Here is a 22064-nt window from a genome sequence, read left to right as displayed (position 1 = left end):
GTGGGGCCAGTCTCTAAGGTGGGCTGCCTGCCCTGGCTGAGCTGGATTAAATCGGTGCTCTAGCGGGTGGGGCAGAGCCTGGGCTAGCAGGCCTCAGGGAGAACTCCAATGGCGTCTGTGCCAGCACGCCCACACCAGGCCACAACAATGGCCGCCGCCAATGTCCCAGTCCCTGGAGAGGTCTCCCCCCTCACCGAGATGCACACAGGGCCTATTAGGTGAGTCTGTTTTCACCACAGCACTGTACACCTTTCTTTCTGGTGATTTTAGGATGCTTTCTGAAACGGGTGAGTTTGCGTGCGGGCCCTTTAAGAGCTGGTTTTAGTTTCTTTGTGAACTAGCTTTTCTGGGGGTGCTTCCCAATGTTTTAGTAGCAGGCACAGTCAGATATTATGCCGCTGGTCTCGATTGTGCTGGGTCCACAAAGTGCCCACAGCGGGGGCGCTCCCCGGCCAGGGCCCGGCACCTCCAGGGAGGCTGCGGACCTGTGAGCTGCTCCCGGCGGCCATGAAGCTGGCGGCTTGTGAAGGCGGCGTTTTTCTCTCCAGAAGGGAGTCTCTGCCTCTTCCACCTCAGTTAGGATTGTCTGTTGTTGCAGGACTTCCTCTTATCCAGTTTTCAGTTCTGTCTCAGGGGTAATTTTTCCACAAGTATTTGTAAATTGGCTGTGTCCACGGGAGGAGGTGAGTTCCGAGTCTGCTTACGCCGCCATCTTGAGTTCACCCTCCTTGAGTAATTTCTTCCTTCCTAAAAATAGGTAGATAATTTTACAAGTCACAATTTGATTTTCCTTCAGTTTTTTTTCTCAGTCATCAGTATTTTATCACCACCATACAATAAGAAGTGGGAGTCAAAATATGGGGCAGAACATTGTGGCAAAAAAGGCAATAAATTAATTATGAAAAATGATAGAAAAATTGAGAGGCTGAATATGGGATCCATGGAATACAACAATGAATGATAAGAATCATCTTTTAGTGGCATTTTATAAAACTGGGCTTGTACAGAAGGGCACAGAAGATTCTAATGGTTTATTTACCACAGTCTATTTGTGTGTTACTGGGAATATTTGGGCCCAGAAAAATCTGTTTTTGTGACTTGTGAAGACATAATCTTTGAACCAGTACTGTTGGCCACATTTAGTTTTCATAGCCATAATACAAACAGATTTGCAATTTTTATTTGCTCTATTTGAAGTGTTCTAAATGCTTTTACTTGGCCAGGTTTGGAAGACAACCAGCAATATGAATAAGGTTTCTTTGTTCCAATAATGATTAAACAAATTTAACTAAGCAAAGACTCAAAAAATTTCTAAGTATTCCTTTAATAGAAAATTTCCCGTGCCTTCTACCTTATTTGGCATTGTTCAGCAAAATAAAAATCCCTATCTAGTTAAGAAAATGGAAAACTTAGCTTCTAAAATATTATTGAAAAAAAATGCCTTTTGAAAAATTTAGTTCCTTGCACAACGCTATTTTGTTTTGTTTTGTTTACCTGTTCTGCAATAACATTTATTCATTTTTATATGGGTTATTTTGCAGTTTTTTTTAATTTTATCTTTTATTGAAGTATAATTGACATATAATACTATGTTAGTTTCAGGTATACAATATAGTCATTCGATATTTTTATACATTATGAAATGATCATCACGTTGTCTAGTTACCATCTGTCACCATACAATGGTATCACAATATTGACGATATTCCCTATGCTATACATTACATCCCCATGACTTATTTATTTTATGACTGGAAGCTTTTATCTCTTGATCTTCTTCACCTCTTCTGCCCATCCTCTCAGCTCCCTCCCCTCTGGCAACCACTAGTTTGTTCTCTTTACCTGTCTGTTTCTGTTTTGTTTTGTTAATTTGCTTATTTCGTTTTTAGACTCCCCATATAAGTGAAATCATATGATATTTTTCTTTTTCTGACTTATTTCACTTAGCATAATAACCTCTAGGTCTATCCATGTTGCTGCAAATGGCAAGATTTCATTCTTTTTAATGGCTAATATTCCATTGTATATATACATCACATCTTCTTTATCCATTCATCTGTAAATGGACACTTAGGTTGCTTCCATATCTTTGTTACTGTAAATAATGCTGCAATGAACATAGGAGTGCATATCTATCTTTGAATTAATGTTTTCATTTTCTTCAGGTAAATACCCAGAAGGGAGTAATCAAAACAGTATGATACTAGCACAAAAATAGACAAATATATCAATAGAAAAGAATAGAGAGCCCAGAAATAAACTCACGCTTATATGGTCATTTAATTTACAACAAAGGAGACAAGAATACACAATGGGGAAAAGATAGGCTCTTCAATAAATGGTGTTGGGAAAAATGGACAGCTACATACAAAAGAACGAAATGGGACCACTTTCTTACACCGTATACAAACATAAACTCAAAGTGGATTAAAGATTTAAATTTAAGACCTGAAACCGTAAAACTCCCAGAAGAAAACATAGGCAGTAAACTCTTTGACATTAGTCTTAGCAGCATTTTTTTAGATGGTCTCCTCAGGCAAGTACAACAAATGCGAAAATAAACAAATGGGACTAAATCCAACTAAAGGGCTTTTGTGCAGTGAAGGAAACCGTCAACAAAACAAAAAGGCAACCCACTGAATGGGAGAAGATATTTGCAAATTAAATCAAAAATATATAAAGAACTCATACAACTCAATATCAAAAAAACAAACAATCTGATTAAAAAATGGGCAGAGGACCTGAAGATACATTTTTCCAAAGAAGACATACAAATGGCCAACAGGCACATGAAAATATGTTCAACATCACTAATCATCAGGGAAATGCAAATCAAAACCACAATGAGCTATCACCTCACACCTGTTAGAATGGCTGTTATCAAAAAGACAATAAATAACAAGTGTGGGCCAGGATGGGAGAAAAGGGACCCCTCATGCACTGTTGGGGGGAATGTAAATTGGTGCAGCCACTATGGAAAACAGTATGGAGGTTCCTCAAAAAATTAAAAATAGAACCGCCATATGATCCGGCTATTCCAGTTGCACAATTCTATTAGGCTCAGAGGATTGGAGCAGTGGTTCTCTACCTTGGCTTCGTATTAGAATGCAAGGCCTTAAAAAAACAAAAGTGATGCTGGGGTTCCAGCCCAGAACAACTAACTCAGAACCTCTTAGTGGGGCCCAGGTATAGTTTCAATATTTCTCAGGTGATTCTAATGCACATCAAGTGTTGATAACCACCATGCTAGACAAATAATGCTGAAGGGAAAGGAAGCGAAGTACAATGAAATCTGAATGTATTAGACCATTGGTATCTAAGAGAAATATAATCTGAGTAATTTAAAATTTTCTAGCAACTGCATTATAAAAAGTAAAAAGAAATAGGTGAAATTTACTTTAACAATACATTTTATTTAACCCAATATAACCAAGATATTATTTCAACATGTAAGCAATAAAGTTATTAATAGGATAGTTTACATTCTTTTTTTGTACTAAATCTTCAAAATCTGGTGAGTATTTTATGCATATAGCATACCCCAATTCAGAATAGCCATATGTTAAGTACTCAAGAGCTACATGTGCCTAGTGGCTGCCATATTGAACAGTGCAGCGCATACTTTGCAATGTATGACTTATAAAACCTTTAACTTCATTGAAAAATATTTACTTTTGAATATATAATAAAAGATTATGTGAATTAACCAATAATATAATACTTAGGCATATTTTTAAAGAATTATATTCTTTAGATAAATTCGGGATGTAGATTCCCTCCCTTCTTTCTTCCCTCTCTCTCACCCTCCCTCCCTCCCTCCCTCCCTCCCTTCCTACCTTCCTTCCTTTTGTTCTAAATATATATTTGTCTTACAAATAGGTACACACTCTATATACCTTTGCAATTATTTCTATGGTATAACACAGTATAAGACTGGCTGGGTTTGTATAATGGCCTCACTACGTTCTATCTCAGTCACTATAGGAAACCTCTCCAGACCCCAGGGTTTTTACCTGTAAAATGAGATTAATAATAGATAATAAATATACTTCACAGAGATATTATGAGGATTAAATCAATTTATACAAGTCAACTGTTCAATGTTATGTATTATTATGATTTTAATAGCTTCATCATTTTATTAGCATTGTTTTATTTATTTATTTTAATACTTCTGTGTCATTCCACACTACAGACATAGCAAAATTTATTTTACTGGTTTCTATTAACGACATTTGGGTTCTTTCTAATCTTTACTACTGTGAAACTGCTCTGGTGTATATCATTTTACATGCATCATTTTGCACACGAACCTGTACATGTAGAGAATAAATAAATATCTAGAAGTGGAGTTTCTAGGTCAAATTTTATACACTTTTTACATTTTAATGTATATTGCCAAATTGCTCTTCACAGAGGCTCTCCCTAATAACAATATATGACAATGTCCATTTCTCCTTTCACAGGATGTCAACAATTTAAGGTGTTTTTTAAAATGACATCTGACATGCAAACTGATTTAAAACATATTTCTGTGTTTGATTGAAGAAAGTGTATTGAACTGACTTTGAATGAAAGAAAATCATCAAATATTTTATTTTAGGGTTTTAAAATGTAGATCTTAGAACTCTTAGAGAATTAAGAAGAAATAAAATATAGAAGAAAAATAAGAAGAGATATCATCACTTAATTTCTCCAATATTTTTTCTATCTGAATGGAGAGTACCAATATTTCAATGTCTCACAATAATTAACAGGTTAATTTCACTAATTTATCATTTTAAAAAGTTTAATTATTTCCATAGATCATTTTGGATCCCTTTACATTCAATTAGGAAATAAAAGTAGTGGACCTATAGTATTATAATTTAATTTATACAACGTTATGATTTTATAACTAGCTCATATTATTTAAATAACTTGTCTCAAAATTGGACTTGTTGATTAATGATCCGTGAATTCCTACAGACTATGATTATAAAGGACTAATGATGAAGCTCCTGGGGGGCTCCTTTGTCCTGATTCTAGTTAGGCCTGTTACCCCTGGGTCAGGGCATGAGCTGTGCCAACGGTGTGTGCTATCTAGGGCTTCTCTCTCATTAGCAAGAACAAGAAAAAATAGGATGTCCAGGAATTTTCTGGCAAGACCATAGCGTGAACTCACAGTTAAGCAAATTGAATAAACCTGACAATATATACCTAGAAAGGCAAGTTTTTAAAAAGATTATGCTCTAGATAGATTGGGGATGACTTTTTTTCTTTCTTTCTTTTTCTTTCCAGTTGTGGCCACTGAAGCCTTGCACACCTGCTGCCTCTCCTGGCTTTGTTACTCTCAATAAAGAAAGAGATTCCTGTTGAGGAGTGAAAGGTTAAATGCCCAGAAATATTGCACCAAAGCATGATATTGTAAAGGAAGAAAATCAGCTATAAAATAGCTTCACTGAGGGAGCTGTTGTTCAGGGCAGGTTTCATCTTGGAATTTTTCCAAATACCATATTTAAAGGAAAAATAAAGAGGCAAAAATACAGCACTGAGAATACAGCACGGGAATCCTCCTTCCTTTATGATTTATATAAGCCTTATCATCTTATGAGTTCTTCCTGAATAGGATGGATGGATGGATGGATAGATAGATTTTTAAAAATACATGTAAATATGGAATAGGTATGAGCTGATGAGAAAGGGAGAGAGGGCCTAAAGATAAAAGAAAGTAGGACAAACTGTTGAAATAATATCTGAAGGGAAGGATGGAGCGACCACATGACTCCCTGAAAAATAAACTACACTGTTGGTAATACTTACAAGTCTAGACTCTCTATAGTGGATAACGACAGAACTATCCATGTCATATGCCTCCTAGGAATAATCCATGTGTTCATCTCCAGAGTGACAACACTGAGCTATATTCTTTTTCTTAATATCCTCCTCATAAATTTACTTGAAATAAAAAGCGGGAAATCTTAGTAGACAACCCATCTACTTGTAAAAGAGATATATATGACAGAGAGTATTTATCATGACAAACCCCATTCAAAAGAAATTAAATATATTAGGCTGGATATTTTTATATTTTACATTTTAGTCTTAATTGTATCCATACTCTCTACTTCTGTATTCATTTCTGTAAGGTGTAAAAAATGGAAAAATATAGTATACTCTTGCTATTATGTTATATAAAATGTTAGTTACATATTATTTTCTTTGTCATATTATAGGTACAGTATTTAAGCTTTATTGCCTCTTATAACAAAAAGAAAAATCAGGATTCTTTAATTTGTCTTTCTCCTAAGTTTTATTATATCTGAATACCACACTTAAAATGATCTCCCTTGGGGCCCGCCCCGTGGCGTAGCAGTTAAGTGCGCGCACTCCGCTGCTGGCAGCCCGGGGTCAGATCCCCAGCTTGCACCGATGCACCGCTTGTCAGGACATGCTGTAGCAGCGTCCCACATAAAGTGGAGGAAGATGGGCATAGATGTTAGCTCAGGGCCAGTCTTCCTCAGCAAAAAGAGGAAGATTGGCATGGATGTTAGCTCAGGGCTGATCTTCCTCACACACACAAAAAAATGATCTCCCTTTAGGTAAAGTTGTAATTAAGCTTGAAAACTCTATATGAGAAAATTAACCTTACACAAAAAAAGTTTTGGATGTGTTTGCCTTTGTAAAATTAAATACCCAGATAAGGAAACAAGGAGGAAAAAGGAAATGGGTTTTATAACTGCTATAAATCAAAAGCATATTCAACTGTGAAAAAAACAAATGCCCAAACTGTACTATTTCAGGGAATGTTCCTATGAACAAACAGTTGATTTATGAATTGATATTGCATTTCCACCCTGTGCTATAAAATACTGACTCTTACAACTGACATCACAAAGTTTTTGTCTCTCATGTGTTACGTCCCTGGTCCTTCATCACAATCAGACGTCTCTATGCTGTGTCTCTTGATCACCAAGAGAAAAGACAGTGAAGCCAAAGAGGTCACCCAAACAGAGTTAAAAAAAAAAAAGTGAAAGTTGTGTGCATTAAAATTCAGGAAGGCCAAAGCACCATGTTAGAACAGAGAAAGGTACAGAGAATTCTGAACACTGATAGTAAAGAACTTGTCCTCCTACTAGATAAAACAATGTTGAGGTAGATTTTTTTTTATTTAAAGTGGTTATAATCATTGGTTCAAATTGAGAAATTTAACGAGTCTGGTAATACTTTTAATAAAGTAAAGAAAAAATAAGCATTGAAAATCACAATGTGAGAAAGGAGAACTCAAAACATGCATTTGACTGCAGCTCTGAATTTTCAGCAGTGACTGCTATTTCAAAGGTGGTGGCACAGAGCAGGTGTGGAGCAGGTGTGATGCTGATGGCATCTGCCATCTTCCTCTTTAGAGTCTGCTGCTGCTGGTATCACTTTTGTCTTTGCGTATCTCATACTCAATTTCCTCATTTATAAAGAGAGGGTATTTGATGGGGTGGTTTCTAGAATCTTCTTCAGATCTCATGTTCTTAACTCTATGCAACAACCTTTTTGGGGTAGCGATAGTGTGGGAGGAGATGTGAGTAGAGGGAAATAAACCTTTGTTGACCATTTACTTACATTAGCTTATTTCATCCCCCAAACCACACTTACACAATACAATCCTTCTTCTCTTTTTGTCAGATCAAGAGCTAGTGCTGAGAAGCTGTGTAGCTTTCCTCATACAGCTAAAGGGAACAGAGAGTTGGAAGTCAAATCAGAGATCTAAGGCCCTAAGCCCTAGCACTTTCCATGCCAGCATGCTGCTTAACATTTTATTGACTTTGCCCAGAATTGTCTGTGAAGATCCAATTCGAATATCTTTAGATTAACAGAAACTCCTTTTCAAAATTTTAATGTTCTCCCTCTGCTGCTGTCAAGCCCTCCAGCTGATGTTCTGCTTTTCTGAGACCGGTGTTTATGTAAACTATTGACTACATATGTTTCCTCAAAGATAAATTTCTCTATGAGAAGAGCTGAAAACATTACTTGAAGAAACCTACAGTTTCCTTAAAGGAGGTGAATAAATATGTTTACACCTGCTTTTGTTTTTTATTCACTATTACATAAAAACAATACTCCGAGGTTCCTGCAAATTAGAGTGAATTTTTGCAAGCCTGTATGATCAAGGCTAAGCCAGCTTATGCCTAGCAAAGGGAAAAGCCGTTGCAAGAAGTGCCTATTACAGCTGTAGTTCTCCTCCCTGACCCTGTGTGGTGGTGGAGCTGAACACCAGACTTCCACCAGCCCACCTGCCAAATATCTGTAGTGGAATTAATATGGACTGGAAAAATAAAAACCCGTCAGCCCTCAGGCACCATGCTAGACACAGGTGTGAACTAAGCAGACTTAAATCTCTCCTTGAGGAGCTTAGAGTATAAAGCTTGATTGTCCAGTAGAGTCTCCACTAGCTTCAGGTGGCTATTTAAACATAAATTAATTAAAAATTAAACAGAATTTTAAAATAAGTTCCTCAGTTGCACTGGCCATATTTCAAGGTCTCGATCGCCACCCTATTGGACAGTCCACATTTTAAGCCATTTCTATCAATACAGAAAGTTGTGTTGAACAGTGCTGGTGTAGAGAGAAATTGACATCTAGAAGCATGGAATGAAATCAAGGTTCAATTGCCAGGATAGTAACTCCAAGCAGTGTAGGAGAAGATTCAGAGAAACGGCATGTTTTCAGGTTTGGAAGGAGACTTGGAAACAGAAGTAGACAGATATACATACATACTGAAATTCGAGATGTACCTCTGTCTATTTCTACAACGTCACTAGTCCATCTCTTTATTATATGCCAGTACCTCACCATTTCAATTATAGACGACTTATAGTAGGTTCCATCTGTTAGAGCTAGTGCCCATTTATAGTTTTTGTTCATTTTTGTGCTTATTTTTTTTTTTTGAGATATAACTGACATATAACATTGTGTTAGTTTTAGGTGTTCAAAGTGATTTTATATATATATATATATATATATATATATACATATATTGCAAAACGACACCACAAGTTCAATTAACATCCATCATTACAGTTACAAATTTTTTTTCTTGTGATAAGAACGTTTAAGATCTACTCTTTTAGCAACTTTCAAATACACAGTACAATATTATTAACTGTAGTCACCATACTGTACATTACATCCTCAGGACTTACTTATCTTATAACTGGAAGTTTGTACCTTTTGACTCCCTTCACCCATTTTTCCCACCCCTCAACCCCAGCCTCTGGCAACCACCAATCTATTCCCTGTATCTATGAGAGTTTTTTTTTTTTCAGATTTCACATACAAGTGAGATCATACAGTATTTATCTTTCTCTGTCTGACTTATTTCACTTAGCATAATGCCCTCAAGGTCCAGCCATGTTATTGCAAATGGCAGGCTTTCCTTCTTCTTTATGGCTGAGTAATAATATTCCATTGTATATATATACTTCATAAATATACATATATACACACATTATATATGCACATAGGTACATGTGTATATATATACTTTATCCATTCATCTGTTGATGGACGCAGGTTGTTTCTTGTCTTGGCTAAATACTCAGAAGTGGAATTGCTGGGTCATATGGTAGTTCTATTTTTAACTTTTTGAGGAACCTCCACACTGGTTTTCATAGTGGTTGTACCAATTTACATTCCCATCAACAGGGAGCAAGAGTTCATTTTTCTCCACATCCTCGCCAACACTTGTTATTTCTTGTCTTTTTGATGATAGCAATTCTAACAAATGTGTGATGCTCTCTCATTGTGGTTTTGATTGCATTTCCCTGATGATTAGTGATGTTGAGCACCTTTTCATGTCCTTGTTGGCCATCTGTGTGTCTTTGGGAAAATGTCTATTCAGATTCTCTGCCCATTTTTTAAATTGGATTGTTTCTTTTTTTAATATTGAGTTGCATGAGTTCTACATATATTTTGGATATTAGTCCCTTATCAGATATATGATTTGCAAATATTTTCTCCCATTCAGTAGGTTGCCTTTTCATTTTGTTAATGGTTTCCGTTGCTGTGCAGAAGCTTTTTAGTTTGGTGTAGTCTCACTTGTTGATTTTTTCTTTTGTTGCCTTTGCTTTTCATAGCAAATCCAAAATATCATTGCCAACACCAATGCCAAGGAGCTCACTGCCTATGTTTTCTTCCAGGAGTTTTATGGTTTCTGGTCTTATGTCCAAGTCTTTAATCCAATTTGAGTTGATTTTTGTGTTTGGTGTAAGATAGTGGTCCAGTTTCATTCTTTTGCATGTGGTTGTCTGTATAGTTTTTCTTTTTAGTGTTTTCTTGGCTATTCTTATCATTTCTTTTTCTGTATGAGCTTTAATATCAACTTATCTAACTTCATAAAAATATTTGTGGATATTTTTGTTTCACCTTTCATATTTTATGTATTTTTAAAAATATTTTTCCATAATTTAACCTAAATTTTTTTTCAGAGTATCTTCAGTTATAACAATGGATTGTGTTTTCTTTACAGAGTACAATTTTTGTAATAAATCAATAAAACCTACTTTTATATCATTATGAAATAGTTATTTCAACTTCAAATTATGTAAATAACATATACTGAGCCTATTGTGTGTTGAGAACATTACATGCATTCCTACTTGATAAGATCCTCACACTAAGTAGAAATTATTATCTAGTTTATAGATGAGAAATCTGGGGCACATAGAGATTATGGAACTTTTCCAGGATATTTAAGCTGGGTCTATGTAAAATCAAAGCCCACACATATTAAGAATATGAAATATTGCTTCCTTTAAAAAGTAACACTTATCAGAGTCCAAGTCATCTATAATTCCAAAAAGTGAATGCACTTGGTTTCACTGTGTTACACAAGCTGAAGAGAGATACAGGGATGATTTTTCTGAAAGTGATTTTAAAAGGTCAATGACCACTGGAATGAATATTATAGTCTAAAATAAAATAATATCACACAGAAACTCAAGAAAGTTGGGTTGCAGCCTGGTCATTGTTATTGTTAGCCAGGCACATTTTCTTGGGACAATCAGTCCCTTTCAATAACTCGCCTTCTACTATGCGGGGGGATAACATGTCTACTCAACCTCTCAGAGTTCTCGTGGCAATAAAATGAGCAAACATGCATAATAATACATGGAGATAATAGAAATATTTAGGCCAATGGTGTCTATAAGCCATTTCAAAAGCTGACCTGGCAAATTAATATAATAGCTTTAGATAAAAAGACAGTTTAATCACAGGCCACCTCTTCTCTCTAGATCACTTTGCCTCACTTAGTACTTTTTGTTCTTTTTATGCTAAGTCAAAAGTGTGCCTAGATAGTCATTTAATATGTTACTAAGCAACCACATTTCTTCAATTTGGAAATAGCAATACTAATTTGTGCTGCCATGTAGACAATATTCGTCAGAAGGTCTAAGAATTTCAATTATTTTTATGTAGAAAAGTCTATTAAGAGTATTTGGAAGGACAAATTCTTACAAAATATATGTGGCTTTCATTTTCAGTACTATTTCCTATTTTCATTTAGCTTTTTCTCACGGGACTTACTTCTGCTTCTAATATGAACATTTGAAACACTAAGTAGACTTTCAAGAGGGCCATTTCTTATTTTGCCCAAACTGCCTTATACATTTCTAGTTTCATTTCTGAGTTGGTATTATCAGTTTTGAGGAGGAATTTATAGTGAGTAGCTGGGAGGAGGGGATTTACTTTGTTCCATAAAATAGTGCCTTCCTGATCCATAATGTCTTTTATTTGGAAATTTTTTTAAATGAGTTTTTCCTCTAGAAATACAGTGTTATAAACTCATGAGGCATTGTCTTGCTTTTTGGGCACTTCCATCTTCCTGCCTCTGTCATGATATCACCATTTTCCCAGTTATCTTAACTCACTTAGCTCTTCTGTTCACCATGTCCTTTCTGTTCCTTTACGAGAGAGCCACATCCATTTTATAGACGAGAAATATGAGGCATATAGAGACATGCAACCTCTGAGGCCCAGGGACTTTAAGCTGGGTCTGTCTAAAGTCAAAGCCCATGCATATGAGAGAACCACATATCTGTCACTTCCTTCCTCGTCCAGGCCATTCCAGTTTAGGACTTGATTATCCCAAAATTAAGCTAGACTAGCCTCAATGTAGCTACTTTCTGAGCCACTACACCTCGTTTCATGGCCCTGCACAAAAATTCCCCTACACCACCATTCCTCTCCCACCAGCCCTGCCTGGAATTTTTTCTCTGTTTTCTCTGACCATTTATACCAGGGATTCTCACCTTGGCTTAATATTAAAATCACCTTTGTAGCTTTTAAACGGTATAAATGCCTGGGTTTCACCTCAGACCAGTTAACTAAGATTTTCTTGGGGTGGGACCTGGGCATTCACTATTTTAATGTGCAACCAGGGCTGAGAATGACAATCTTAAATCTACACATTCTTTAAATACCAGCCTGAGTCCCACTTTCTGAACTATATCAACCCATTCAGCTCTTATGATCCCCTGAATGCCTACCTTATAGTTCTGTATATTACTAGTATCATTTATAATTATTTCAGATTTTTTCATTCATTCATTTACTGAATGCCTATTACCTGCAAAACCTCATCTTATGTCTGTCATATATGTGATTTTCTCTCTTTAACTAATTGAAACAACCTTGAAGAAATAAGTTAAATCATATATTTTTTTCTCCAACCAAAACAGATCTAATGCAGCTATAAGCTGATATTAGATCTCAATAAATACCTTTTGGTGAATAGCTCTTGTTTTATGTTTTATTCTTTTATCCTCCCAGCTTTTCAGCAAATATTTATCGAACTGCTAATTATGTGGAAGATACTTTGATAGTTTTTTTTTTAAAAAATAATCTTCACCCTGACCGACTACACAAACATACCTATTTACTTCTTTTATGGCTTTCTATTTCATGTTTTGAAGTGATTTTTACTCCTTTCTATATTGAACAATGCATCCTAATAAATTTATTAAATACTTCTTATATGTCAGACATTCTTCTGAGTTCTTTGCATCCATTAATTCATTCAATAGCCCAACTTTGTGAGATTGTACCTTCACAGCGAGCACCTTCCTAGAGGAGAAATGACTTTGCCCAAGGTTACCTGGACAGTAAGAGGCAGAGCTGGGACTCCAGCCCAGACCGCCTGGCCCCAGAGTCCACCACTTCGGCCTTGGCCTTCTGCTGCTAAAGAGACACTTTTCCAGTAGAGAGCTATTTCTTCAATTCAGGGAACATAGTCATGGTTTCCTTAGATCTGTTGGGTTATTTGTAGTTACTAACTTATTGGAAGAATTCTAAAGTAGTTGTAAAGCTAGAAGTGGTTCTCACTCCGGTGTTACTGATGTCATTAAAATATACTGCAGAGTAAGTTCTAAGAAATCTCCATAGCCAATAGGAATAGCCTAATTGTTTTAAAGTTTTGTCACTTTGGATTATTAAAGAATATTTTGAATCTCTACAACTGCCCGCAGTTTAAGGTTTGCATTCTTAAGTGGCTAGGAACAAACTTCTCTCTTCTAACTTCACATTTCATGAATTTTGAGAAGAGGAAAAAAGCAAAGGTTTCAGTTACTAGGTCAACAGTCTATAAATGTACATCCTGTCAACTGAAACAGAAAATATAAGACCAGAGGATTCTCAAGAATGAAGAAAGGGCAGAAGATTTACAGCCTTTTCATAAATACCTTTGTTCTTTTAGACATTTTTCTTTCATCTCCCTTATATCATTTTTCTCCCTCCCATTTTTCCCCCTTTTCCATAATTCATTACCTTTTCTATTTCTTTTTCTTCTATGATTCATTTCTGAATCTCTTTTGCAGCTGTGAACAAAATTCTCTTCAACATGTATCTTAAGTAAAGATATTACAGAAAATTTTAAAAAGAGTAAATTTTCTTTTTCTTGCCCCATTAATCTGCCTTCTTTATCCATTCCATTCTGCTCACCTCCTCACTTTTGTCTGTCTTTGCTCCCTGGTAAAGTCTCCATATCTCACTCATTACATATGTGAAATCACAAAGCATCTCCTTGCAATAAAAACCAACTTTTGTATTAGGAACACCTAACTTGTCAGCAGTTAGAAACTGAGTGCTTCTTCCTCAGTGAGATGTCAATGCTGTTCAAAGCCCAGCATTTACTCAATAAATTCATTATCAAGCTTCTTACCAGGCACATTTAAGGTATGAATTAGGAAGTAGTTCTTGAAGTCAGATATTTAGGCAAAATTGAGAATTAAATCAACAGTGAAAGGGAAGAGATAAGTAATATGAAAACTCTCAGATATGTCTACTCAACTATGCATCAAGTGGGCATGAACATTTTAACTGAATTGTCTGTAAGGGACTAGGAGAGCCTTCCAGGTCTAACTAATCCTGGTCGGAAAATACTAAAATAACTCATAGTGGCAAAGAAAATTTGGAGTAGCTTCTTCTTGGACCCTATGAACTGGCTGTTTAGGACAACCCTACCCAAATGTGGCCCACTTGTGGAAACTCGGCCTACCCAGAAACCCTACCAACAGTTTTGTACACCATAACTAAGAAAGTAGGTAAACATCCATAGTAAGTAACAAGTAGGGCATTTCCTCCTCTGTGGTCAAAAGGAGAAGATATTCATTACTAAGCTACAGGCAAAGCAAGTATTTTTCCCTTCATAAATATGCAAGAAGTCCATGGTTAGTGGTTCTGTGTGAGTGTGTGTTGTGTATGCACGTCATCAGTATAATGAATAATATTGTTATTTTTGTCTAAAGTGCCCAAGGATCTTTTAAAGATAAGCCCAAAACTGTCAGAAATAAATACTTCCACTTCACACATAAAAATGGAACTACAACTGAGGATTGAGAACTCTCAGCAAGAACTATATTCATGTATATTTACTTCACAAATATTTATTGGGCACTTTGTATGTGATTTGCAAGACACTAGTAGGTTCTAAAATCAAGTTGTCTTGAATTCCTCTATTGAGTGCTATGAACTGTTGACCATCATAAGATTAATAAGTCTTTTGCAACATTAGCTTAATAATCTCTTTGCAGGGTGAAATTGTATTTGTATTTTATTTGTCTAAGAAAGTAATAAACTTTCTATAATCTAATGGAAATTTGGAACAGTCTTGCTCATAGCTGTGAAGAGATAGACAAAACTAGAAATAAATCCATAACTGATCATCTTTCACAAACAGGAACTAACATTGTTCTTTATCAACACTCACATTGCCAACTGCACACAAACTATGAAGTGAGGAAATGTTAAGACTTGTGCTTTCCTTACAGATGCAACTTTGTCAACATACCTCAACTGTTTTAACACATGCTCTTCGAGATAAGAAAGCACACCACGTTACAGAGATATGTATTCTTCGAATTGGTACAACAGCTTCAAACCGTCATTATAGCTCTCCAAACCACAAACACTGCCTCCACCATGCGGGGAGAGCAACTGAAGTATTTTAAGCAATTCTCTTGTACAATGGTTTCTTTTCTGTTGGCAGTTACTCTGAACCTCCGCTTTGGACTGAAGATCAAGGAAGCTGTGAGCTGTAAACCTGATGCCTCTCACCTGCTTACTCCCGTGTAATCCTTCCAGCCATCCATAAGAGGACTCTGAGGTGCGTCCCACTGCACTTTGTGCGTTGGGGCCACAAGGAGGCAGGAGACAAAGGCTCACATTTCACACTTGGACTTTACTCTACATTTTAATTGTTTCCAAAGAGGTATTTAACTGAGCACACTAATACCACTCAGTTTAAACCATGGCACTTGCCAAGGTAAATTATACTTAATATACAACATGATTTCCATAACTCCAATGAAAGGAATAAGTGGCTCTCTCTTGAAAATTATTCCTTTCTTTAAAGTGCATTGTCAATACCAATGATTAATTTAAAGGTGAAAATAACCAAGATTTTTTAAAATCCCAAAGTTTATGGTACTGTAATGGACAGACCACAGTTTTTGAGGTCAGGATAATCCCAGTTTGGATCAAATTTAGGCCCTGTGTGCCCTTAGGCAATTTACCTAGTATCTCTGGGATTCAATTTCTTTGCCAATAAAACAGGGAGAAGAAATATCCATCTCATACATTTGGTGTGGGGTTTAAGCGAGACCAAATGTCTGGCTTACTGTGGACACTCAGTAAACGTTAGTTTTCTTCCCTAGCGTGGAATAAAATCCCTCAGTTCACAAGCTTTATTTATCTTTGAACAACTTTTCTATTATTCATGAGGGAAATTACTAAATTTAAATTATAATATTTCTGAAGCAATTTGGGGGGCTCTTCACTTTCTGAAATAACACACATGGTGATCTCAGGGTGTTTAAACAGCAATGTAAGAGGTAGGAGTAATTTAAGTCGAAACAACCACTTAAATTCTATTATTCAAAGTTCTGTGGTAAAATGAAAAAAGAAAGTTACATACTAATATAGTAATTGTCCTTTAAAGCCCTGTTTTCCCTTATAGCATAATGAGCCTTCACTTACAGTCAGAAAAGTGTAGTGTGTTTTCCTCAAGCTTTGTGAAGAATCTGAAATTCATCATCACTACACAAACAGAAACTAAATTTTTTTTAACTTAAATTCTAGAAGACAGTGAAAAACATCCTGTAGCCATACAGAGCAGGCCCCCATCTTTCCTGGAAGAAACAAGCTTAAACTTCAGTCTGTGAAGCTCTATAGCTAAATAAACTCACAAATTTACATCATTAATGGGGGCGATTGACAGAGAGACTCAAATCTCTAGTTTTGGCAGAGACTTCAAAGAATTGCACAAGTCAGGCTTAGACTTACCACAAAAACCAGTTTGTAACCATGGCTAACCGAATAATGTCACGGTAGCTGTGGAGTCAAAGATAACAAAGGGGTCATTTTTGCCTCCCCTAAAGAGAACGGCTGCTGCTTGATGACAAGTTTCCCTTTACTGCCTGCTCTTTGGGTGCTCTGCAGACATGGCCTAAAGAGGAGGGCAGGTAAGACGTGACTCTGACTCTTGGATAACACAGAGTGACAGCTGGAGGCTGAGACTCCAGGTCCCTGGATGTCTTGCAACCCAGCTACCAAGGGTTGAGTAATCTTTTCTGTGCCCTTGACTTCAAATTAATCAATGAAACCTGCTTAGATATAGCTGCCAGTCCTTTCCAAACTGGCATGTGGACTCGAGTAATTTTGAAGCCAGATTCTGTCTGGCCTGGGGTAAGCTACTTCCTCATCTGGAAATGAGGCATTGTCCTAGTTCCTACTGTATAGGGGTGTAAGGATGGTTAACTGAGTTAATATTTGTGAAGTACTTGGAACACTGGCTGATCCGCAGGAGGCTCTTTCATTGAGTTTCTTAAATAAAAATAGTACGCCTCCCATGAATAGCTCCAAGGTACTCAGAAAAATAATCTCAGATTTATGCTAAAATCTTAGTCTTCAATTAGGCAAGAAATCAACCACATTTTTTAATGATTGAAATATTATTTTACTTATTTTAACAAAAGTATTAATTAACTATCTAACTGTATATATAAAAAGTATATATTTAAATAAAATATGTAAATATATAAATAACACACACTATACACTGTTTGTTATCTATTTTATTTACTATGCTAATGTACAGGGCTCTACTTGGAAGGTGCTCAATTTAAAGTTCAGATTAAAGAAGCGTTTACTCAGTGTGTGTCTATGTATAGAAAAATAGAATGTTTTTGTATTGCTCATAACATTTCTATCCTACAATTAGTTAGTTAAGGTTATGATTGACTCTTGCCAACACATCATCTATACTGCATTATCTTCAAGTAGTAAAAAATCTGATTTTAGAAAGCTGGCTATGCAAAGTAGAGTCATTGACTAAACAACCCATATATAAAGACACAAAATTATGGTGTAGTCTTAACTTGAAATAATCATATTTGTGGTCTTCAAATTTTTTTTTTTACATTTTGTTTTTGTGACAAGATGTGGTTACTTTATTCATTAAAAATGTTGTAAGAAGATGATTTATAGTGAAACATAGGACATAGGGACTCTCATAAGTTACATAAGAACTTTTATATGTCTCTTACATATTAACTTCAAAATTCTTCACTCTTGTTTGCAATTAGGAGTACTGCAGAGCTGACAAGTGGCTTCAGTTTTTCTCCTCTGTGAATGACATCATGTTGATGGACCTACTGGTGGATATTTGAGTGTATATATTTAAAGCATCGTGGGATATTTTTTTATTTGTTTTTTAATTTTATATTTGAAATTAGACTATGTCTAGAAAGAGAAAAATATATAATCATAATCTAATAACCAATTGAACAACAAAAACAAAATATCAAATCAATGATTATTTTACTCAAAGCCATACCAAATACGTGTTTAAGTGATTATTCATGTTTTACTCATTGAATTTGTCAAACAGTTGATTGAAAAGGCCAAACCAACATCTGATTTTTACAGTGTATAAAATTATACGTCTCAAAAGAAATAGCTTTTCCTATGGCTTATGGTCCGATTTACAGAAGCGGAAAGCACTGAAGAACTATGTTCTCATGTTCGTGCTGAGTGAAAATCAATCAACCTAGTGGTCTGAAATCTTTCCTATGGATTAGAGGGAGCGTACTGCTATCTTCTTCTTACTTTTAATCAACTTTTAGTTTTAGTTTCCTCCAGAGTGGGAGCCGTATCTGATTCACCTATCTCCTATGAGTATTTATCATATATTGTATATAAATAAAAGTATGCTAACTCAAATGGGGCAAGTTGAGAGGCCATACATGCAGCTCACTACAAAAGGTGCTGAACAACACAGATGTGTTTAAGTTATCACACTATTTGAGATATAGGCACATGGTATTAAATATCTTTTTTTCAATACTGAAAAGTAAGAATCATATTTAGAAAAGCAATATTTTCTTATGTGGGGATACAAATTCTACTTTCAAAAAATTTGTACCATTATTTTTCTAACTCCTCCAATAAGAAGTGCTTCTCGGAAATCATTATGACCCTCAACTTGGGTAGACACACTATTTCTTAAATATACATACACTCACACGTGCACTATGAGTGTCCTACCTATTTCCCTCTTGGGCTGGCATTCCTTGCATAAGCTGAAAATGATTCTCCAGCTATCAAAGCAGTCTAATATTGGATAAGAGCTTGAGTTAAAATCAAAGCTTTCAAATGGGGTATTTTGGGAACCATCAATAAGCTGACTTCATAGTTGAGATGGGGGATCACTGTTGGGTAAGGTGTACACATTGCACATATATGGGTTTAGCCATATACAGGGATGGGACTTTTATGCCTAAATTAGTCATTCACAGCTAAAGAACAATACCAAACTTTTGTTTAAAACCAAGGCATAGGATACAGTCTGCTTGAGTATAATAAATAGCATAATAATGGTGGCTTAATTATAAAGACATCTTGAAAAAATATTACATAAATGATATTTTCACTAAAAAACTATTGCAGTAATCCAGGAGAAATTGGATGAGGGTCTGAATTATTGTAATGGTATTGAGATTAGAGAGAAGTGAACAATTTTGAGACACAGTTAGGTGATAGAATTGGTTAGGTGATAGTCATGGTGGTCCATTGGGTGTAGGAAAAAGGGAGGAACCAGGATGATGATTAGGTTTAATGTTTCACTGTACGGGTGGATACTGGTACTATTTACTGAGATCGGGAGCACAGGAAGAGAAGCATACTTGGAACCTCGAAGGAAGGAGAAGATTGAGAAGATGTGTGTAGTTTAAGATGTGTTTGAGGTACGCATGGGACATCCAAATGAGGACAGCCAGTAAGCAGGATGTCATTGATATACGGAGCTAGACTGGGAGTCGAGATTTGGAAACATTAGAACGCAGTCAATTATTGAAGCCATGAGTGTGTATAAGGTCACTCCGGAAGATAACGTAGAGTAACAAGAGGAAAAGCGTAGGAAAATGGTTCTCTATACGATTAAACTGATCACTAAGAGGTGTTCCCTTATAGATATATTGAAATATTGAAAATACATACTCTGATAGCATTAAGTGATGTTGGTTAACAACAATGTAGAGCTGGCAAGATTGTAAATTAATTTTGCTTTCTAACTCCTTCAACATCCTTTTGTTGCACAGTGTGGTTTCCTTCCAGTTACCACACATATAACTCCCTGGCTGTTGAGGCCAGTCAGTTTCACTTTATGACACACAAACAAACATGTGGCATGAGGTTAAATCCTCCTAACCACACATCTTGTTATTTACTTGTGTGTTAGAAAACAGACCTGCACAACCAAGTAATTCAATTGGAATTTTAAAATCTTCTAACTTCTCATAGATAAAATTACCTGCGCAAATGATTCATATCATACACATTTCTCAATTGCCCATTTTTCAACTTCCTCTCCAGTTTATCCACATCAGCCAACAAGAAAAAAAATAACTGATTTGAGGTTTTACTTTGTGTCAAATCTTTGGTGATCAAGACCTTTAAAAGAATTCAAGACCTCACTAATCACAGATCTTTATCTCTGTTCTTTGTCTGGTCTTATCAATTACAAAGGACATTCTGCAATCTTTAAATTCTACATTGAACTTTACCAAAGAAGCAGGATTCCATGCATATCTTATGAATTAAATGTTAAACTAAACCAATGTGCCACAAACAAAATAATCCCATGCCATACATGTTACTATACACAATTCTTAAAGTATTTTCTGAGACCATTAGCATTGTAATAGTTGCAATATACCATTATGAGATTGGTCCATTTTCTTTTGGTAAAATTTTTTAATAGTTCATAAAACGTGAGTTGTCTCATAATATCTAATTCATCAACCATTCCTATCCCTTGTGATTGAAGCCAGGGTTCCCAGTTAATTTTTTTTAAAGTTACCTCTTAAGCCTGGTGAAAATACTAAATACGTAACCCCTTGTCACCTTCACACACGCAGAATTAATCTTCGTTTATGTTTTCATACATTATAAAGTTGCCTATGGGAAAGCCATTGAATCCTCTTTCTCAGCTACAATATTATTAAGTTTTATGACTTAAAATACATCTATATAAAGTCAGATTGCTTTTGAAAAAAGGCTAAAATAAGGGCATAATACTCACTATGATGGTATAGATATATCACACTTCTGCGATCTTTGGTGTCTTAAGGTATTTTTGACTTCCCCTGGATCTAAAAAGAAACCAAAATGACATGCATTCTCTGAATATTTAAGGCAGGAACTGACTTTGAGAGAGTCTGAGGTTACTGTAGAGTTAAGAAATCATGTAAGCTTGGATACTTTTGAAGTGTTTTCCTGGCTGTTTCCAATAAAGTGTAAAGCTACGTGGAAAATTTTAGGAATTGTCATTTTTTAATACAGTAATATTCAGACTCAGAAAAATGGTAGGGAAATACCTTGGTTTGATCCAAAAAAGAGTCTAATTGCTTCTTCATGATCAAGTGAAGTATTTTTGCCTAGAATGAAAACAAGAGAAAAGCGTATTACCTACTCCCCATATACTCCAACTGGTTTGACTTGTCTTCATTAGCATCACCTTTCTGTAATGGAATGATACGTAGCTGGGTGAACAATGATCATGACTATGATGCGATTTGATGGTCCAGTATTTCCAATCAGGCCAGGTGGCTCAGTATTTCCTTATATTTTGTTGAGTCCAAATTAAAGGAAATGTTTGCTCTGTCCTATGTGTAAAATAATAATTATTTTAATATATTTACTTTTTACTCACTTTAGTCTTGAATATTGATGGGCTAATCTGTTATAAATATTCAACCTTTAGGTTGCCACAACACCGTTTCTATTGCATTTGCTGTACTGTAATTTAACAGCTTATTTATCTACCTTCCTTTGAACTAGGAGTTCCTCGAGGACAAGAATATATGCTGACTGTGTCTTATTCATCTATATAAACTCAACATCTAGAAAAAGAACCCAGCCCATAACAGGTAATAATAATAAGTGTTTGCAGATAAATGTATTAGATATTCAGACTAAATGGATAATGATGGTATTAATTTAGAAAGAGAATAGAGACGCAATATGCAGAGTTAACAGCA

The 22064-nt window shown here is 35.6% G+C and overlaps 1 long non-coding RNA gene across 1 annotated transcript; it reads right to left on the bottom strand.

Moving 5' to 3' along the window:
- Positions 1-489: 489 nt before the first annotated feature.
- Positions 490-21482, bottom strand: LOC131410543 (uncharacterized). The gene is made up of 3 exons (XR_009221278.1): positions 21402-21482; positions 21107-21176; positions 490-747 (listed from the first exon to the last, which is right to left on the bottom strand). It is a non-coding gene; the product is annotated as an uncharacterized LOC131410543 (long non-coding RNA).
- Positions 21483-22064: the final 582 nt, after the last annotated feature.

Source organism: Diceros bicornis, chromosome 10 (assembly GCF_020826845.1).
Source record: "Diceros bicornis minor isolate mBicDic1 chromosome 10, mDicBic1.mat.cur, whole genome shotgun sequence".
Classification (NCBI taxonomy): Eukaryota; Metazoa; Chordata; class Mammalia; order Perissodactyla; family Rhinocerotidae; genus Diceros; species Diceros bicornis.
This window is presented reverse-complemented; position numbering and strand designations above follow the sequence as displayed.